The 22,715-nt window shown below is 46.8% G+C and overlaps 1 non-coding gene across 1 annotated transcript; it reads right to left on the bottom strand.

Moving 5' to 3' along the window:
- Nucleotides 1–15,430: 15,430 nt before the first annotated feature.
- On the bottom strand, nucleotides 15,431–15,504 carry TRNAN-AUU (transfer RNA asparagine (anticodon AUU)). The gene has a single exon. It is a non-coding gene; the product is annotated as a tRNA-Asn (tRNA).
- Between the last annotated feature and the right edge of the window lie 7,211 nt (nucleotides 15,505–22,715).

Raw genomic sequence — 22,715 nt, 5'->3', positions numbered from 1 at the left:
ATAAAGGGGCGTGGCATTGCAGGAAAAGACTACCTTATACCCCAGTTTTGCAACCTGCACGCCCATACGTTGGCCACCACAGGAAAGAAAAATAATCCTGATTCATGCCCCTTATTTGTCATTTTTCCTCCTTATAGTAATGCCCAGTATACATTATGCCACATACTGCAATGGCCCTTAGACATTATGCCGCACACAATAATGCACGACACAATATGCACACACTGTAATGCCCCCGACACATTATGCCACACACCGTAATGTCTGTGACACATTATGCCACACACCGTAATGCCTGTGACACATTATGACAGGAATCGCAATGCCCGTTATACATTATGCTACACACTGCAATGCCCCTGATACATTATAGCACATACAATGCCTGTGACACATTATGACACACACCGCAATGTCCGTGATACATTATGCCACACACTGCAATGCCCGATACATTATAGCACATACAATGCCTGTGACACATTATGCCACACACTGCAATGACCTTGAGACATTATACCACAATGCCTGTGATATAGTATACCATACACCGTAATGCCTGTGACACATACCGCAATGCCCTGCCCGTTATACCCTATGCCACACATCGCAATGCCCGTTATGTATTATGCCACACTGCAATGACCCTGAGACATTATACCACATACCACAATGCCCGTGATATAGTATACCACACACCGTAATGCCTGACACATTATGACACACACCGCAATGTCCGTGATACATTATGCCACACACTGCAATGACCCTGAGACATTATACCACATATCACAATGCCCGCAATATAGTATACCATTCACCGTAATGCCTGCGACACATTATGACACACACCGCAATGTCCGTGATACATTATGCCACACACCGTAATGCCCATTACACATTAAGTCCTACAGTAAGGCTTCTAATTACTTTTCAATTACCTGCTCGTTGTCAGGGGTTTCATGCACTGGGTGTCATGCTCGTTGCCAGGGGTTTCATGCTCTTGGTTCCATGCACGGTGCCAGGGGTTTTCATGCTCAGGGTGTCATGCTCGTTGCCAGGGGTTTCATGCACTGGGTGTCATGCTCGTTGCCAGGTGTTTCATGCACTGGGTGTCATGCTCGTTGCCAGATGTTTCATGCACTGGGTGTCATGCTCGTTGCTAGGAGGTAGTCCTTGTTGCTAGGGCTGTGCTCCCAGTGCCACATATGTCCCCAGTGCCAGATATTCCCCCACGGTGCCAGGTACTTACATGCCTTAGTGCCAAATATAGTCGTCCCCCCCATGTGCCAGGTACACATATGCCCCCAGTGCCAGATATTCCCCCCCAGTGCCATATATGCCCCCAGTGCCAGATATTCCCCCCAGTGCCATATATGCCCCCCGTGCCATATATGCCCCCAGTGCCAGATACCCCCCCCAGTGCCATATATGCCCCCAGTGCCAGATATTCCCCCCCAGTGCCATATATGCCCCAGTGCCAGATATCCCCCCCAGTGCCAGATATGCCCCCAGTGCCAGATATTCCCCCCAGTGCCAGAAATGCCCCAGTGCCAGATATTCCTCCCTCCTCCCCCGTGCCATATATGCCCCCAGTGACAGATATTTACCCCCCCCCCCCCGCCGTCGCTTTTTGGAGGGACACGGAGGGCACAGCTCGTCTCTCCTGTGTCCCTCCTGCTGCATCATCTCCGGCGGCCGCGGGTCTAATAGGGGGAAGTGCCGGTTCATGAGCCAATTAGAGCTCACGGACGGCACTTCCCCCTATAAGACCCGCGGCCGCCGGAGATGATGCAGCAGGAGGGACACAGGGAGGCGCGCTGTGTGCCCTCCGTGTCCCTCCAAAAAGCGGCGGAGGGAAGGAGACTGCAGACTGACATGCGGACGCTCGTCCGCATGTCAGTCTGTTGTAAATCAGTGGCGCACCCGCAGCCCCTCGCCCCCAAGCCACCGCGAGGACTGCGGGGGCAGTAGTTACGCCACTGGTCCAATCTCATCTGATGATGGAAGCTAAGCAGTGTTGTGCCTGGTTTGTTTTTGGATTTCAAGTCCTGCCTTCTGGTTTGGCCACGGCACCTCGGATATTCACCAAGGTCATGGCCGTGATGACGACCCTTCACCATCAGAGAATCAGGATCCTGCCAAATCTGGACGACTTGCTGATCCTGGTGAACTCCCAAGAGGTTCTCCACAGTTATCTGGAACTGGCAGTCCAATTCCTAAAAGTCCACGGGTGGCTCATCAACTGAAAAAAGTCCTCGCTGGTCCCTGCTCGGAACATTGTGCACCTAGGGGCACTGCTGGACACACACAGCCAACAATTGTTTCTGTCTCCAGAGAAAGTCCTGAAAATTCAGGACAGTATCGTCCTCTCTCGCCCAAGAGTGTTGATACACACAGCGATGCAAGTACTAGACCTCATGGTGTCGGCTTTCGATATGGTAGAGTACGCTCAATTTCATTACCGCCCTCTGCAGAGGTTAATCCTCTCCAAGTGGGACGGCCTGCCTCATCGGATGATGTCTCAAATGATCTCCTTGACTCCGGAGGTTCGTCTGACACTGAGCTGGTGGCTACAGGACCAACAGTTGAGCAGGGGCCATCCCTTCTGGATCTCCAACTGTGTCCTCCTGACAATGGATGCCAGTCTTTTGGGCTGGGCCATGGTGTTGGAGCAACACTTTCTCCAGGGTCGGTGGACCAGGGAGGAATCTCTCCTCCTGATATACATTCTGGAATTGCAGGCAGTGTTCAATTAATTGACACTGGCCCTGCCTCTAGTACAGAACAGGCCTGTTCAAGTACAATCTGACAACGCCACCACGGTAGTGTACACAAATCATCAAGGCGGCACTCGAAACTGCATGGCAAAGCTGGAAGTATCAAAAATCCTCCGTTGGGTAGAAAGTCATCTGACAGCAATATCGGCAGTGTTCATTCCCGGAGTCCTCAACTAGGAAGCGGATTTCCTCAGTCGTCAGGACGTTCACGCTGGAGAGTGGAGAGGCCGCAGCAGAAATGTCAGCACTGGTGTCAGTAGGTGACTGAGGCAGGGATGACTGGGAGATAGTGGGTGACTGAAGCATGTATGAGTGGGAGATAGTGGGTGACTGAGGCCGGGGTGACTGGGAGATAGTGGGTGACAGGGAGATAGTGGGTTACTGAGGGAGGGGTGATAGGAAGGGGTTGGGTAAGTATGGGAAGAAAGTGGGTGACAGGTATAATAAATGACTAAGGCAGGGGTGATAGGGAGATAGTGGATGACTGTGGCAGGGGTGACAGGGACAGTAAGAGACTGAGGCAGGGGTGACAGGGATAGTGGCTGACTGAGGCAGGGGTGACTGGGAGATAGTGGGTGACTGAGGCAGGGTTGACAGGGATAGTGGGTGACTGAAGCAGGGGTGATAGGGTGACAGTGGGTGACTAAAGCAGGGGTGACTGGTATAGTGGGTGACTGAGGCAGGGATCGCAGATATAGTGGTTGACTGAGGCAGCGGTGACTGGGAGATAGTGGGTAACTGAGGCAGGGGTGACAGGGAAAGTGTGTGACTCAGGCAGGGGTGATAGGGAGATAGTGGGCTGCATATCTCTGCCTCACTGCAGCAGCACATTCCTGCTTCAATGACAGCAGCACATCCCTACCTCACTTATAGCAGCACATCCCTGCCTCGCTGACAGCAGCACATCCCTGCCTCGCTGACAGCAGCACATCCCTGCCTCGCTGACAGCAGCACATCCCTGCTTCGCTGACAGCAGCACATCCCTGCTTCGCTGACAGCAGCACATCCCTGCCTCGCTGACAGCAGCACATCCCTGTCTCGCTGACAGCAGCACAGCACTGCTTCGCTGACAGCAGCACATCACTGCTTCACTACCAGCAGCACATCCCTGCCTCACTGGCAGCAGCACATCCCTGCCTTACTGACAGCTGTATATAGGGCCTAATTCAGACCTGATCCCTGCTGTGCATATTCACACAACAGGAGATCAGGTCTGAAGTGCATGTGTGCTGGTGCCGCAGTGCACCGGCACATGCCAGAGATGCGATCAGCATCTCTGCCCAATGAGCGCCTCTGCCTGATTGACAGGCAGAGGCGGTCACTGGGCAGGAGGAGTCGGGCCAGCTGCGTTGTGCCGCCATTTTGGGGGCACAGTCAGGACAACGCAGACATGACCGGACCGTATGGGGGCGGGCCGTGACGGCTGCGTGACCCGGACAGCAACGGGCCTTATTTACTAAAATCTCAGATAAATTTTATGGCATTTATGTGCAGTCTAGTTTGCACAGTTGATAGAGTGTTGATCTTGCACTATCAATGTAAGCCTCACATAGGTTTGATACACATGTAAGTTTGTTTTTATTTTACTACATTGTGGTTTGTGGCTCTATACCATGTAATGCATGTCTTTTAACAGTAGTCAAGTCTTCCAATGTGCTTGTTAGTGAAACCCAATAGATAGCTTTATTTTATTTTGTTTCTTCAAATATTGAATGCATATGTCTTATAACTTTTTTTTTTTTCAATATACAGGTTGAGTATCTGTATATACATTTTTATTATAAGATTTTCAATGACACAAGTACATCCAAGTTGCAGATTATGGATTGTGAAGGACAAATCAACCATATAAACAATTTAATCAATTTAAATTGCATGCAGGTAGTAGAATATCAAACTCCTTGGATGAGAGTTGGTCGTAATAAACTAGGATAGAAAAGAATAAAGTAGAAAATAAGATTTTAAACCTACCGGTAAATCTTTTTCTCGTAGTCCGTAGAGGATGCTGGGGACTCCGTAAGGACCATGGGGATTATACCAATGCTCCAAAACGGGCGGGAGAGTGCGGATGACTCTGCAGCACCGATTGAGCAAACATGAGTTCCTCCTCAGCCAGGGTATCAAACTTATAGTATTTTGCAAAGGTGTGTGAACCCGACCAAGTAGCAGCTTGACACAGCTGTAGTGCCGAGACCCCTCGGGCAGCCGCCCAAGAAGAGCCCACTTTCCTCGTGGAATGGGCCTTGACTGATTTCAGTAACTGCAATCCAGCCATAGAATGCGCTTGCTGAATCGTGTTACAAATCCGGCGAGCAATAGCCTGCTTTGAAGCAGGGGCACCAATCTTGTTGGTTGCATACAGGACAAACAGCGCTTCAGTTTTCCTGACTCTAGCCGTCCTGGCCACGTAAATTTTCAAAGCCCTAACCACATCAAGTAACTCGGAATCCTCCAAGTCACGCGTAGCCACAGGCACCACAATAGGTTGGTTCATATGAAAAGATGAGACCACTTTTGGTAGGAATTGAGGACGGGTCTGCAATTCCGCTCTATCCACATGGAATACCAAATATGGGCTTTTATGTGACAAAGCCGCTAATTCCGACACTCGCCTAGCCGAAGCCAAGGCTAATAACATGACCACCTTCCATGTGAGATATTTTAACTCCACTGTTTTAAGTGGTTCAAACCAGTGTAATTTTAGAAAACTTAACACCACGTTAAGGTCCCAAGGTGCCACCGGAGGCACAAAAGGAGGCTGAATATGCAGCACTCCTTTTACAAAAGTCTGAACTTCTGGAAGAGAAGCCAATTCTTTTTGAAAGAAAATGGATAAGGCCGAAATCTGGACCTTAATAGAGCCTAATTTTAGGCCCAAATTCACTCCAGTTTGTAGGAAGTGAAGGAAACGGCCCAGATGGAATTCTTCCGTAGGAGCATTCCTGGCCTCACACCAAGAAACATAATTTCGCCATATACGGTGTAATGTTTTAACGTTACATCCTTCCTAGCCAGCCTGAGTCAGGTCATTCCCCTCATCAGGCTTTTGCAGAAGAAGCTGGAGACATTGAAGGAGGAGCTAAAACAGAGCGATTCCGCTAGGCATGTGGGACTTGTGGATGGAGCCCTTAATTCGCTTAACCAGGATTCAATCTGTTGAAATCAGAGCAATAAATTTTGGCCACCGTGCTCGATCCTAGATTTAAAACCTACATTGTATCTCTCTTTCCAGCAGACACAAGTCTGCAGAGGTTCAAAGACCTGCTGGTGAGAAAATTGTCAAGTCAAGCGGAACGTGACCCGTCAACAGCTCCTCCTTCACATTCTCCTGCATCTGGGGGTGCGAGGAAAAGGCTAAGAATTCCGAGCCCACCCGCTGGCGGTGATGCAGGGCAGTCTGGAGTGAGTGCTGACATCTGGTCCGGACTGAAGGACCTGGCAACGATTACTGACATGTCGTCTACTGTCACTGCATATGATTCTGTCACCTTTGAAAGAATGGTGGAGGATTATATGAGTGACCGCATCCAGGTAGGCACGTCAGACAGTCCGTATGTATACTGGCAGGAAAAAGAGGCAATTTGGAGGCCCTTGCACAAACTGGCTTTATTCTACCTAAGTTGCCCTCCCTCCAGTGTGTACTCCAAAAGAGTGTTTAGTGCAGCCGCTCACCTTGTCAGCAATCGGCGTACGAGGTTACTTCCAGAAAATGTGGAGAAGATGATGATCATCAAAATGAATTATAATCAATTCCTCCGTGGAGACATTCACCAGCAATTGCCTCCAGAAAGTACACAGGGATCTGAGATGGTGGATTCCAGTGGGGACGAATTAATAATCTGTGAGGAGGGTGATGTACACAGTGAAAGGGGTGAGGAATCGGAGGATGATGAGGTGGACATCTTGCCTCTGTAGAGCCAGTTTGTGCAAGGAGAGATTGATTGCTTCTTTTTTGGTGGGGGTCCAAACCAACCAGTCATTTCAGTCAGCCGTGTGGCAGACCCTGTTGCTGAAATGATGGGTTCGTCAATGTTTTTCTTTTCAATCTAAGCCCCTGCAGTTTTCTGTAAGAATCTGCTTCGCTATGATGATCAACAAGTCACAAGGGCAAACACTCAGGGCTGGAGGCGTAGATCTTAGGACCAGCTGCTACAAGCATGGCAAAGGTGTCACTATCATTGGTGACACCCAGAGAGGCAGCGAGGGAGATTGTAATGCAGTGCGCGCAGATAAGCAGCGCAATGGTAAAATGGAGGCATGGTCTCATAGGTAGGGGTGTGGCCTGTTGGCCTGAATCTCCATTTTGTTGCTCCGGGTATCCCGGGGGTTGAGTGCTGCACCCGGGGACTAGTGTGTGAGTGGTGCTGGCTCCTGCACAGTGACAGAAACTGGGTGTTGCACGTAATGTCACAGTGAAACACCCATATTCTGTCACTGAAGAGGAGCCGGCACTTTGGTGTCACCCCCCTTGGCGGGTGACACTCGGGTGTGGGCCGCAACCCCGTTGTGATGCCACTGACCCATGGGAAGCTTTACGTGGCTTACCCATGTGTTAGTAGCCCCAAGCATCTTTTGTGTTAGTCCCTGAAGAAAAACTTCAAATATTTACAAATAAATTTTGTAATCAATGGGCCTAATTCAGTAAGGATTGCAAATTCTGCTAAGTAACAGAATTTGCAATCCTTTGGTTCGCATGCTGGGGCCACCCAGCATGCCGCCTCCCTTCTTGACCACGCTGAAATTGCAGTCGCAGTGCAGTTCAGCGTGATCATAAAAAATGGGTTAGCCTCCTGTTGGTGCAGACTGTATGTGTGCGCAGGAAGCCGCCACCATTTTTGTGATCGCAGCTGCTGCATGTGATGTCATGCAACCGCTCTGACCACGCCTCCTGTTTCTCCGTTGCCGACCCCATTTTGAAGCCCTGCCCACGCACCGCTCCATCTCCGACTTGGAAATGGAGTGTTGCTGACCCCCCCCCCCCCCAGCACCGATTGACAGTCAGAGGCGATCGCATTAACTGCGGGGTGCCGCAGAAAATGCAGGCGCATGCGTATGCTCTTAGCAATTTTTGCAGTTGGACTGCTTATTGCGATTGCAATCCAACCTGAATCAGGCTCTATTACCTATCACAATGCACTGCGGGTAGTACAAAATGGGGTTAATATAAGAGAAAACCCCCCAGAGCTGTGCTCCTTAACTGTCCCTGGTGGCTAGTGGAGCAGCTGCCCAGTAATCAGTGTCCACGCCAGTGCGCACATGGCCCGCCCCCTACAGCCACGCTGGATCACGGTATAGTGTGGGCACAGAAGTCCCTTACCTCCCTTTCATCAGCGGCCTCGTGATCCCGGAGGGCGGTGTGTGTGTGACTTACCTTAGGAAGAAACCGGAGCCTCCGCTGCAGTGACCCAGCAACCAGGGCGCGGGAGTATACTGCGCCGCTGGGAGTGATGGAGCTGCAGTAAAGATGTCTATTAGACCTAGCCTGCTGCAGCCCTTGTAGATTCTTATAAAAAAAAGTTCTTCTTTTCTTGTCAAAATTAATAGCTAAGAATAGGCTGCCTGAGGCAGCCCCCTCTTAAGTGGCCTGCTACTGAAGGCACCAACTACAAACTGAGCTCCCTGTTCATGGAAGCGAGGTTATAGAGGAGGGGGCGCTGAGCATCTTGGGAACAGTCAAAAGCTTTGAGCCTGTTGGTGCCTCAGATCAAGATCCTACTCTACACCCCAATCTGAATCCTTGTGGAGTCCAGTGTACCCCACAGAAGAAATGAATGTGTCACACCCATTGGCAGCAACATTAGAATAGCTGCTGATGGGCACAATTGAGAAAGGAAGGGGGGAAAACATTTGAATCCAGCACATATATGTAATTTGAATATGTAATTTGTACCTTCCTACTTTAAAATGTAATGGATGAACCTCACCCTGTGAGAACTATCTTCATGATCAAGAGATCTCATACGCAAGAAAAGCATGTGCTGGGATAGGGCTGTGGAGGGCGGCTGCTCGGGCACACACCCGTCAAGTTAAGGAGATTCAACTGAGGAAGCACAAGGGAACTGCAGGGAGACCACATATTTTCAGGTGAACATGAGAGGGCGGAAGGCTGCCTAATACTGAAGCACCCTCAAACATCAAACCATATGCAACAACTAGTACAAGCATTCCTGGGGAAAGGTCTGCAGCAGACGGATTTGCATACGGTGATGTCATCCAAGCAATGGGCATAGTTGGCTGCAACCCTCGTCTGCATATGAAAAGAGAAAATGGTCACGCAGGGCATGGCGGCCTTTGTGGGGTTGCGCTTGGATGACCCCTAGATCGCTTTATACACCCCCATCAGTGTGGGGCTCATGTCGGCCATGCCCAAGCCCCTGAAGCATTCAAGCTGATTTCTTGCAGCAGCTGCACCCAGTAACAGCTCCAGAGTTGCTCTACAAGACAAGTAAAAGGGTGTGAGCCCTGCAGCACCACCTGTAGTTTGCATACACACATATATAGGACAGCATCTCTTATATGCCCCAGGGGCAATAAAATAGTAGCCTTATCTAGGGTATCCGTCCATGCCGCTACAGCACTACACACCCAGGCCGACGCAATTGCCTGTCTGAGTAAGGTACCTGAATGTGTATAAATGGACTTCAGGGTAATCTCCTGTTTGCGGTCAGCAGACTCTTTGAGGGTAGCCGTATCCTGGGACGGGAGGGCTACCTTCTTGGATAAGCGTGTTAATGCTTTGTCCACCCAAGGGGAGGATTCCCATCGTAACCTATCCGTTGATGGGAAAGGGGAATCCTTTTGGAAATCTGCAGGAGATTCCCAAGCTTTTTCACATAACTCGTTCAGCTCGTGTGAGGGGGGAAAGGTTACCTCAGGCTTCTTTCCCTTGTACATATGTACCCTCTTGTCAGGGATAGGGGGCTCCTCTGTGATGTGCAAAACATCTTTTATTGCCATAATCATATATCAAATGTATTTTGCCAATTTTGGCTGTAACTTTGCATCATCGTAATCGACACTGGAGTCAGAATCCGTGTCGGTATCTGTGTCAACATCTGGATAGTGGGCGCTTATGAGACCCTGACAGTCCCTGCGACATAGGATTAGGCATTGGTTGAGACCCTGACTGTCCCAAAGCTTCTGCCTTGTCTAATCTTTTGTGCAATGAGTTTACACTAGCATTTAAAACATTCCACATATCCATCCAATCAGGTGTCGGCGGAGACACCACGTTCATTTGCTCCCGCTCCTCTCTAATATAGCCTTCTTCCTCAGACATGTCGACACACGCGTACCGACACACCACACACACAGGGAATACTTTTACTGAAGACATTTCCCCCACAAGGCCCTTTGGAGAGACAGAGAGAGAGTATGCCAGCACATACCCCAGCGCTATATAACCCAGGAACAGCACAGTAACTTAATGTTTGAACAATCGGTGAGGGGGAACATCTTGAAACCCCAGTTTGTACCCTTGGGACACTATTTGTAAAACACACGAGTCCATGTCCGAATGAATCCAGAACTGACTGAAGAGTTTTAGACGTGCCCCCACTGGTGCGGGCTCCTGCAAGAGAGCCCCAGCGTCATGCAGTGGATTTGGCAGAAGCAGAGGATGATCTCTGCTCCTGCGATCTTGAAGAGGATGCAGACCTCTTCTCTCTTCTCCTTCCTCTACCTGCAAAGAAAGGGGAATCTTAACTTCTTGCATATCTATTGGGCCGAAATGACTGCATCAGATAATGATGCGTCTTCATCCGTTGGGAGGGAACATAGGGCAAGAAGGTTGACTTACCTGCGGGAGCTGCCGAGATCAAATTAACTAGGCAGTCACCAAACAAGGCTTCACCTTCATAGGGAAGAGACTCCCTTTCTTCTTGGAGTCAGCATCAGCATTCTCTTGGTGAATCCACAATGCCCTCCTATCCGACACTGCCATGAAATTGGCCCGTGAACTCAAGAGTCCTATATCCCTTGCAGTCTCACGTAAGTATGCTGCAGTGTCCTTGATATGATACAACGTAAGGAGTATCCCATCTCTCCAGGGTATCTATATCGGATGACAAGGTATTCGACCAATTCTTGAATATTACTACTCACCCATGCACATGTAATGGCAGGTCTAAGTAATGTACCCGTGGTTACATAACTAGAAATAATGTAGCTTCCTGCATACGATCCGCTGGATTTGTGACAGGGCCCCGTGCAGAACAGGGGGTGACTCCCACTTTATTCTGTCCGCGGCGGGAAATGAATAAACAACCAGAATCCTTTTGGGGATTTGAAACCATCTTGTCGAGCTGGCCCAGACTTTCTCAAACAGAGATGGAGGAACGTTACATCAGCTTTCATTATATATCTATATATACATACATATAGACCCCTTTGTCAGGAACAGCAGGGTCTTCAGTGATTTTAATATGTCCTTAATATCCACAATCATGTACTGAATGCTCCTTGCCAATATTGGATCTAATCAGGAAACATTATGGTCGACATAAGTATCAGTATCCGTGTCAGTATCAGTGTGTAGTAACTGGGCAAAATAACATTTTTGCGACCCAGCGGGGCCTGAGGGAAAAGAAACATAGCCATGAATATCACATCTATTCTCTACGTCTGTGTCTGGGACACAGATTTATCCAACCTTACTCTGATATTACTGAAACATTTACCCAGTCAGTTATTGGTGGTGCCAACAGGGCCACCATCATATGTCTGCATTCCTAATATAGTTTCCTCTTGGGAAAAACATTCAGCCACCGACATGTTGACACACATATACCAAGTACCCACAGACACACCGGCTTATGGGGGACAGACCGTCAGTAAATCTGTCAGAGGGACACAGAGGATTTTTCAGCTCACAATCCAGCGCCAAAAGTACACAGTCTGGGAAATAATAAACTCTATAGTGATAGACTTGTAATGCTCTAAAGATGTTCTGGTGAGGTGAGGAAGAAGCCCCGCCGCTGTAATGGCGCGTATCTGTCCCGCTCAGAAATAATTAATTACGCTAGCGGGGTAAGGACAGTGCCCAGGCACTAATGTCCACTTTTTCCAGCCTTTTGTGAGGAATTTATGCTGCCCAGGGTGCCCCCCCCCGTGCCCTGCACCCTGCAGTGCCTGTGTTTGTGTGGGAGCATGGCGCGCAGCGTTCCGCTCGCTGCTCGGTACCTCAGAATGCCGTCACTGAAGAAGAAGTCTTCTGTTCTTCTGCTACTCACCTGTCTTCTGGCTCTGTAAGGGGGTGACGGCAGGCTGCGGGAGTGTGCATCTAGGCGTACCCAGCGATCAGCACCCTCAGGAGCTAATGGTGTCCTGTCAGCCTGAAGCAGAGCCATTGAACTCACTAGAAGTTGGTCATACTTCTCTCCCCTAAGTCCCACGAAGCAGGGAGACTGTTGCCAGCAGCCTCCCTGAAAATAAAAAAAACTAACAAGTCTTTTCAGAGAAACTCAGTAGAGCTCCCCTGTAGTGCATCCAGTATCACTGCGCACAATACTAAAACTGGAGTCTGGAGGAGGGGCATAGAGGGAGGAGACAGTTCACACCCTTTGAAAGTCTTAAAGTGCCCATGTCTCCTGCGGATCCCGTCTATACCCCATGGTTCTTAATGTGACCCCAGCATCCTCTAGGACGTATGAGAAAACAAATAACGCACACACGAGGAGGAGAGAACTAAGGAAGCTATAAGGAGAAGAGGGGAGGGAGGGGGGGTTGAAAGGTAAGGTAGTAAAGGCATATTGGATAAACTACAACCTTATACATATTCATTAATGTACCAGTAGTTAGAAGTAGAAGAGCTCTAACAGAAACCACAAAGCTTAGCTAAAGCCACACCACACTGGATATGCCCAATCTCATTTGATTTTTGTAGCAAAGCAGTATTGGACTTTGTTAATACATGGATGGGAGACTGCTTGGTAGTATCAGATTCTTTAGGTGTTTTTAAACTACCAACACCATTTTCTTGGTACATTTAATTTTTACATGTATTCTTTTATGTACCAGAAGTTAGAAGTAGAAGAGCTGTAACAGAAACCACCAGCTCATCTACAGCCACAGCACACTGGATTTGCCCAATCTCTCCTGATCATGGAAGCTGAGCAGTGTTGGTCCTGGTTTTAGTACTTGGATGGGAGACCACAAGGAAATACCAGGAGCTGTGTGTATTTTTACAATACTAACACCGTTCTCTTGATGCATTCCATTTTGAAACATTGGGGCAGATCTATTAAGCCTGGTGAACTGATAAAGTGCAAGGTGATAAAGTACCAGCCAGTCAGCTCCTAACTGTCATTTTTCAAACCCAGCCTGTGACATGGCAATTAGGAGCTGATTGGCTGGTACTTTATCACCATGCAAATTATCATTTCACCAGGTTTAATAAATCGGCTGCTTACTCATTTATGTACGAGTAGTTAGAAGTAGAAGAACTCTAACAGAAACCACTAAGCTCATCTACAGCCACACCACACTGTATATGCCCAATATCACCTGATTTTAGGCCTGGTTTGTTCTTGGATGTGAGACCACCTGGGAATACCAGGTGCTGTAGGTAGTTTTATACTACCAACACCGTTCTCTTGATGCATTCCATTTTGAAACATTGGGGCAGATCTATTAAGCCTGGTGAACTGATAAAGTGCAAGGTGATAAAGTACCAGCCAGTCAGCTCCTAACTGTCATTTTTCAAACCCAGCCTGTGACATGGCAATTAGGAGCTGATTGGCTGGTACTTTATCACCATGCAAATTATCATTTCACCAGGTTTAATAAATCGGCGGCTTACTCATTTATGTACGAGTAGTTAGAAGTAGAAGAACTCTAACAGAAACCACTAAGCTCATCTACAGCCACACCACACTGTATATGCCTCTTCTTACATTCCGCTGCACTTATTGTGGGGTAGCCGCAATCCCTTCTGCTGTACGGTTCCACATTACATTGTTTCTTGTCACTTCCTGTTGATGCAGTAAGGAAACATCCAGGAATTACAGCAGCTTAGTTTTTTTTTTTTTTTAACTGGGGCAATTTAGCTAGATCACAGGGCAATTTAGCTCCTTTGGTCCTTTTTTTAGGACCAGTTAATCAGACAGTTGAGCAAACTGAAAAACAGCTAACAGGAAATTTCCACTTAAATGGTATTTTCTAATCTTATCTGACCATGACTAAGAATAAAGGATACACAAGATAAACTCTTAGAGCCATGGACCTTATCCATGTTTAAGCTCCATCAAATCTGTAATCAATAGCACTACATGCTCCCACTTTACCACTGTACTATATACTCTACCTGTGTTTTTAAGGTAAAAACACCATTTAACCCCAGTGACACTTGAATTAAAGCAGCAGCCTCTGGAATAGCATTCCTTAGCATTAATCCCAGGAAATCTGCAATCTTCACGCTCTTTGATAGCCATGCTACATTGCTGTTTACTTGGATGGAGCAGAGAGCACAACATCAGGACATAGGAAATATTACAATGCATGATAAGAAAGGTGTGAGCTCTACAGCAAGGCCTCTAACCCTTTGCCAGTGCCAAATACATAGGGCTTAACTCAGATCTGATCACAGCAGCAAATTTATTAGCTAAAACCATGTACACTGCAGGGGGGGGGGTGTATAATATGTGCAGAGAGAGTTAGATTTTGGTGCGGTGTGTTCAAACTGAAATCTAAATTGCAGTGTAAAAACAAAACAGCCAGTATTTACCCTGCACACAAACAATATAACCCACCTAAATCTCTCTGCAAATGTTATATCTGCCCCCCCCCCCATCCCTGCAGTGCACATGGTTTTGCCCACTAGCTAACAAATTTGCTGCATCTGGGAATTACAGCAGCTTAATATTTCTTTTTACAGAAGGTTCAGCAAATTAAATTATTTAGTGAAATACTGTAATCATAACAGTTACAGGGATATTGTAGGTAGATTTATTGTCAGTGGATAAATGTAAAAATTAAACCCTTAGGCATAGTTCCAAAATGCTGTCATTGCAATCCAGATTTTAAGGATATCATGCTTGAGCACAGGTGACTTAATTAGAACTTCGGTCAATGTGAATTAACCATTGGACTCAACCATGGTTATCCTTAAAACCCAGGGGTCTATTTAAGATCGATCTTAATCGATGTTGGGCTTCCAGGTTGAAAAAAACACACACATTTGTTTTCACATTAAACAGACTTCCACATGAGAAAGCAGCAAGGATGCAGTGGCGTTAATGTTTCCTGGTGTCAACTTGTATTATTTCAGTAGACATTGAAATGAGGATGCATCTTGCTGCCTTTCCAATGAAGCAAGTTTAATTTAGTAATAGGTGAAAAACCATCCTTACAAAGGTGTTAATCAGAGACTTGGCTTTGTGGACACTTTTCAGAGAACAAATTTGTTAGCATAAAAATAAAGCCAGAAAATGAAGAGCTGTTTAATCACTCGATTGGATTTTTCTGCCAGCATATTTTTTTTCTCTGCAACCCACTGCTAAATTGTGCTTCCTAGCTGTTTTTTATAAAATCACTGAATCAAATCTAACTCTGATTACATCAGAGAAGGCCATGTACCCTACACCATAAGAGGAGGTTTGAAATTTTGACTTGTCTACTTAAATATCACCAAAATCTGATCACAAGGTTAATTACGTCCCTGGGTGGGATTGAACCACCAACCTTTTGGTTAATAGCCAAACACACTAACCGATTGCGCCACAGAGACACTTTGCAAAAGTCCATACTGACAAAGGCTAATAAGCATTCATCTAAAACGTTTCCTAGAAAAACTTTAAAAAGTCAATAATCTGGAGAGTTTTTGTAAGATGTTTCTTCCATCAACCAACGAAGAAACACATTGGTACTTTCCCATGATGAGTGAGTGCTTCAGGATCTCTTGCACTTACATGTGCAGCAGAGTACTGCAATGGAAGCATGCTGGGCCCATAACCCAGAGGTAGGCAGATTGAAACTATCCTCTGCTATATGCATTTTTTTTGTTAATTAAAGTAATCCAAAACTGGGATTGATATTTTGTCTCTTTTATTTTTACTTAAAGTACAATAACTTTTACCATTTTAATTTGTTTTAATAGTATATTGACAGTATTATTTTCTTTCTAAAATCCACTTCATTTTCTTTACCCTATTATTAAAATGGTAATTGAAGAAGAGGAATTGTTGCTTTGACTGCAGCATTCCCGGGGTTAACTGGTGTTTCTTCAAGTCACAAGGTATGGAGCTGCTGTATAGTTACTCGCAAGTCAGTAGTTGTATGATGCTCACACCTGTTAAGCTGGATACACACAGAATGCCCTACACAGGGGGTGAAATGAGCGCCCCCCCCCCACCCCCCGTACGCTCAGCACACATCACGCTGTGCTGAGCGGGGGGAGAGATGTGTGCTGAGCAGTTCGCTCAGCACACATCTCTCCCCAAAATCGGGCCGTGAATACGGACCTTTAAACTGGATCCACACTTAGATTATCTGTCCAATTTTTTTTTCTAGTTGAAACAAAATTATGCTAATATGTGGCAGCAAATTACAATTGACCATTTGTTCACAAACACTGGAAAACATCCAAAAATGGTCATTTAGATAAATTGGTTAAATCCATTTCATTTAGCTAATTTATCCAAACTACCTTTATTGTATCTTTGTGGGTGAATGATGTGTGGGTCAGTGTTGAGGGTGGTGGAGGAGATGGGTAATAGGCACAGCAGGGTGTGGACAGTCAAATAGTGTGCTTAGAGGTTCAGAGTCATTGTATGAGACTCTGGCAACAGTGACTTGATGAGTCTGGTGTCCATAGGGTGGGACGCATTAACCTTTTTATGCTATTGAAATAGTTCTCCTCCTGACCGACGCAGTTCCTTGCTCCGAGGTTGGTGTATTGTCCTGTTGCAGCGCCTCTCCACTGTGGTCATAGTGAGCTGTGTGGTGTTGCTGGCGCATGCCAATCTCCCCCCAACCTCCCTCTTGCATTTCAGACCTACGTACGCATGATGGGATCTTGTATGATATGCGCGTGTGCTGTAGAGATGAAAGTGGGGGTGAGGAGGCAGATCGTGAGATGGGGAAACTTTGTGGACTGTTAGCGAAGGGGAGCACTGGGCAATCTGAGTTGCAAAGAGGGCAGCAGAAGAGGTTATTGCATGTGCACTGGTGACAGGTCCATCCTTGGTGGCCAGCCTCAGTGGTAAAGGGGTACATGAGCTAGTGTCCCTTGGCCAGCCATGTACCATGGCCACCTCCCTACCTCCTATATATTCTCCCTGATCTGTCACTTTGTTACGGTCTGCTGCTGGCACTGGTGTATCGTCCTGCAGTTGCCGTCTCCGCCCATTGCTGTGACTTCCCCCAGAGTTAGCCACACAGAGTGACAGATCTGGGAAAATATATAGGAGATCATTACTTTCACTTGCAGCCTACCTTATTTTTTGCAGCCTAGCATGCTCCTGACCCCTTCTCTCACTAATACTTATACAACATTCATGAACTCATCTTAAGGTTTCTTTATTATTCAGTCACACTGTCTTGGATCCAAACCATTTCCTGTGGCATTGCAGTCAAACAATTGAGCTATTTACCCTTGCATAGAAAGGTATAATCTAAGCTAGAGAATTCTATTTGGAGCTCACCTTGTACTTTGTGAAGAAATAATCAGCTTTGTGGCTGAGCAGATATATGGAGTGTGTGGCTGCACACTGCATTGATCTGCTGAGTTGCAATGCTAATAATTTTTTTTTTTGCAAAGTACCAATAGCTTCATTGTGAAGGTGGAAAGAAGGGTGTTACGGCATGGAATGTACAAACTGCGAGACCCTGCTGGTAGCGCCTTTGTCTATTTAGTAGGAAGGGCACGTAACAGCCGGGGGGCAATGGAGGAAGCCCCTTTAGGGCTGGAGCCCGGCGGCAACTGACTCCGTTGTCTCTGGCAGTTCCGCCCCTGGACTAGAGGAATGGTCAAGAACATGGCAACATTTAATGCCAAAAAATGCAAAATCATACACGTCTCAAAAATGCAAAGGCTAACTATAATATTAAGGGCATTATAATGGCAAGAGGAAAGCTATCTAAGTATTACTATTTCAGGTAAGCAATGTAACAAAGCAATAGGAAAGGCAAGTCAGATGCTTGTTTGCATAGGTTAAAGAACCAGTAGCAGAAAAAAGTAATACAGGTTGAGTATCCCATATCCAAATATTCCGAAATACGGAATATTCCGAAATACGGACTTTTTTGAGTGAGACTGAGATAGTGAAACCTTTGTGTTTTGATGGCTCAGTGTACACAAACTTTGTTTAATACTCAAAGTTATTAAAAATATTGTATTAAATGAACTTCAGACTGTGTGTATAAGGTGTATATGAAACATAAATGAATTCTGTGAATGTACACACACTTTGTTTAATGCACAAAGTTATAAAAAATATTGGCTAAAATGACCTTCAGGCTTTGTGTATAAGGTGTATATGAAACATAAATGCCTTCTGTGCTTAGATTTAGGTCCCATCACCATAATATCTCGTTATGGTATGCAATTATTCCAAAATACAGAAAAATCCGATATCCAAAATTCCTCTGGTCCCAAGCATTTTGGATAAGGGATACTCAACCTGTAATGCCACTGTATAGGTCCTTGGTACAGCCACATTTAGAATCCTGTGTTCAGTTCCAGAAGCCATATCTCCAGAAGGCTGTAAATACATTAGGGCAACTAAAATTGTGCATGGCCTACATCACAAAACTTACCTGGAAATACTAAAAAATGTTGATGTGTATAGTTTGGAGAAGGGAAGAGGGAACATACAGTAATAGAAACATTTAAATATATAGAGAGGAATGTAATAGGGTGTGAGAATCAGAAAGTGAGAGATTTTGTGTTTTTTCCTGTTGTTTTTTTTGTTTTTGTTTGATTGTTTGTTTTTAAAGTGGCAATCCTTTACATGGCAAAACCAGGTTGATATTTGCCATGTAAAGGATTGCCACCGTGGGCATGTGTAGAAGGGGCACTGCTACTGTTGGCATTATGTGTGTAAGCTGCACTGATATGGTGGTTATGTGTATAAAGGGCACTGCGACTGTGGGTATTATTATTATTATTATTACATGCGGTGTAATGACAATAAGATAGTGCTACTGTGTGGCGTATTTTGATTTGGGGTGCTATTGTGTGGCCATGCCCCTTCCTTGTGATACCACACCTTCTTTTTTTAAGGAGCGCACTGTCCCTTTATTAAGTATTGGAGAGAGGGCCCAAATTAATAGTTTGCAGGGAGGCGCCAAACACCCTAGCACTGGCCCTTTGGTAGGGGACAGGATTTGCTTCTGCTTGTGCACATATGTTATGATTGCCAGCCAACAGCACTGGTTTTGCCTATAACACTAACTATAAATATTTTGAATTGGTCCTGGACCACCAATCCAAGGCACCCCTGCAAGTGTCCTGAGGCACCCCAGGGTGCAGTTTGAGAACCACTGGTCTAGTGAGTACCCAGGATAATTATTGTAGCTGGTCTGCGGGTAACAGCTCTCAGATCCACTTCTAGAAAAAAATGCAGCAATGTAATTTGAGTGACAAACTGCAGAGATGAACCCTTTCTGTGACTGCTGCACAGGGATCACACAAACTCTATTCATAGGGCTGACTTCACTTAGGGGAGATGTTCTCACCCCGCAAAGAAGTGCGAGTATATACCGCACTTACGGTACCATTGGATTTACAGATATTTTCTTGCAATACACTATGGGGGTCATTCTGAGTTGATTGCTCGCTAGCAGTTTTTAGCAGCCATGCAAACGCATTGTCGCTGCCCACTGGAGAGTGTATATTCACTTTGGAGAAGTGCGAACACTTGAGCAGCAGAGCGCCTGCAAAATCGTTTCAAAATAAGACCAGCACTGTAGTTACACTTCGTGTGCGTTGATTCTAACAACCGAGGGACGGCTTTTGATGTCACACACCCATCCAGCGAATGCCCAGCCACGTCTGCATTTCTTCTGCCACGCCTGCATTTTTCCAAGCACTCCCTGAAAACGGTCAGTTGCCACCCAGAAACGCCCTCTTTCTGTCAATCTCCTTGTGGCCTGTTCTGTGATTGGAATAATCGCTAGAACTAGTGCAAAACCACAATGGACTTTGTACCCGTACGATGCGCATGCACATTACGGAGCATGCGCATGCACAGATTAGCCATTTTTTTCAACTGATTGCTACGCAGCGAACAACGGCAGCATGCGATCAACTCGGAATGACCCCCTATATACATAGAAACATGGATTTTTACTGCAGGAATTATGGTTAGTTTAGGTGTATCGGTTAGGGTCAACAGAGGTGTAGCTAGGGGTCCAAGCGCCCCTGGCAAAGTAAGGGACTGGCGCCCCCCCTTTCGATAAAGCATTGCAGTCCATTGGCGGTTACCATGTTGGAGCCACAGCAACTGACCCCCTCCCCCACACGCTGCCCTACATCATCGGCTGGGATTCACTGTTGGTGTGAAGCCACTGGGAACAGTCTGGTAGCATTAGCAGCAGTCTGTGTCATAGATAGGGAAGGCAGAAGGTTAACTAGCTAATAGCAGTCTGCTGGCAGCAGAGGCTGGGCGGGGGGCTGAGAATGAGCCAACGCTGATCAATGTCCAGTCTGCTTAGACAAAAATATTTTGTGATCAGGGCTGGTTCTAGACCAAAGGAGCCAATGGCAAAAATTTCCTTTGGCACCCCCCCCCCCCCACACACATACACACACACCAAAAAAGAACATATCCCAGTTTAACATAACGCTATGTGGTGCAAGGTGTGGAGCTGGTTACTTGTATCAGACCTCTGACATTTGCCTTTTCACCCATATTGCATACTTTTTCTTGCAGGTTGTGTCTTAATTCAAGAAGTGTTCTAAGTACTTCAGCTTAGTATCTTTACTGACCCCTCTTTACCCCACACTACATAACTGACCCCTCTATACCCTACACTACATCACTGACCTTTCTATAACCATCACTGCATTACTGACCCCTCTATACAGTACACTGACCTCTATATACCTGCTAGTACATCCCTGATGCCTATATTCCCTAAGCTAAATCCCTGATGCCTCTATTCCCTACGCTACATCCCTGACGCCTCTATTCCCTATGCTACATCCCTGACGCCTCTATACCCTACGCTACATCCCTGATGCCTCTATTCCCTACGCTACATTCCTGATGCCTCTATAACCTACGCTACATCCCTGACGCCTCTATACCCTACGCTACATCCCTGACACCTCTATACAGTACAATGCATTACTGATCCCTCTAGACCACAGGTTCTCAAACTCGGTCCTCAGGACCCCACACAGTGCATGTTTTGCAGGTCTCCTCACAGAATCACAAGTAAAATAATTAGCTCCACCTGTGGACCTTTTAAAATGTGTCAGTGAGTAATTAATACACCTGTGCACTTGCTGGGTTACCTGCAAAACATGCACTGTGTGGGGTCCTGAGGACCGAGTTTGAGAACCACTGCTCTAGACCATACATCCTCATTACATCAGAGAGATAGTGAAACACTGGAAAAAATAAGGATAAAGTGGACTACAGAAACTGATGCTCTAAACAAAGGAGAGAGAGAGAAAAGCACAAGGGAAAGTGGGCAATCGGAACACCATAGAGAGAGGAGAGATAGAAATGCCTGAAAAAGTAAAGGGGGTTGGGTATGGCATCCGGCGCTCGGGATTCCAGCAGTCACATGATACCTAATCCTAACCCTCTGGGGGGGGTGGCGGATAGGGCTAACCCTCAGGGGGTGGCTGCTAGGACTAACCCCCCCCCCTCCTAGTGCCTTCCCTAACACCCGCTCCCCCGGTCCTAACCCTCCCTCCAATACTCGCCTTCGGGATGTTGGCTGTCTGTGTGCCGGCACCAGTCTCCCAAGTGGTGTCAGGATTCCAACATCGGTCAAATGACCGCCGGTATACCGTCTGCCGGGATGGTAAATGTATCCTGAGGACAGGTAGTGAGTGTGGAGGGATAGGTGGTTCAGTAAAATGTAACAGCTCAAACTGCGATCATTCACTGATAAATTGATTTATAGCTCTCCCTTTTTAACCATTGCAGTCATAAAAGCAATGTTTTTTAAACTTTTAAATAAAGCTTGTTAGCATCCCCAGCACACTGTATATGCTGGGAGATGTAGTTCTCAATATGAAAACATTTAATTACTGTATGAACTCTAATTCCCCAACTGAAACCTCTTACAAACACACACTCCTAAATCTAGTACACACACACACACACACACACACATTTCCCCAGTACTGACAACTCTCATCACTTCCACACACTGACAACTCCCTCCTGCTCCTCTCCCCACTGACACTGACAGCTCCCTCACAGTCACACACATCCTCCACCCCCCCCCACACACACACACTGATAGCACACATGCACAAATCCCCCCCTCCTCGACACTAACTGTCACGGACTGCTTGGGCAGCAGGGGGCAGGCTCTGACTTGAAGTGCTGAAATTCAACAGCTCTCTCGAACTTGCAAGGCATGGCTGTGCAGCTGTCTCCAGCCATCTCCTTGCCCACTGTGTAATTTGTGGCGTTCTCTGATGTTCCCCGCTCTGCCTCTACAACCGGCACATAATGTACAGCAGTGGTGACTCCTGAGTATGGGCCTGGAGAACTCCGCCTACCGGGGGGTAGGGATTAATAATTTCAAAGGAGCAGAGCTAGGAGTGAAGCAGTGGACAGCAGTTGAGGGGCGTTTCAAACTGTAACAGGGTTGGGACAATTTCAGTATCCTTCCCTCACCGTCTAATTGGTCAGTCCCACGCTGATTGCCATAGCGCCCTTTCGAGACTGCAGAACTCTATCCCTTAGCCACGGTTGGCACAGCTGGATGGTGCCCCTGGCAAGTGCCATCCTGGCCAAGGGGTAGATACGC

Source organism: Pseudophryne corroboree, unplaced genomic scaffold (genome assembly GCF_028390025.1).
Source record: "Pseudophryne corroboree isolate aPseCor3 unplaced genomic scaffold, aPseCor3.hap2 scaffold_192, whole genome shotgun sequence".
NCBI classification, from domain to species: domain Eukaryota; kingdom Metazoa; phylum Chordata; class Amphibia; order Anura; family Myobatrachidae; genus Pseudophryne; species Pseudophryne corroboree.
Note: the sequence above shows the minus strand (reverse complement) of the source record. Positions and strands in the feature narration are given on the sequence as shown.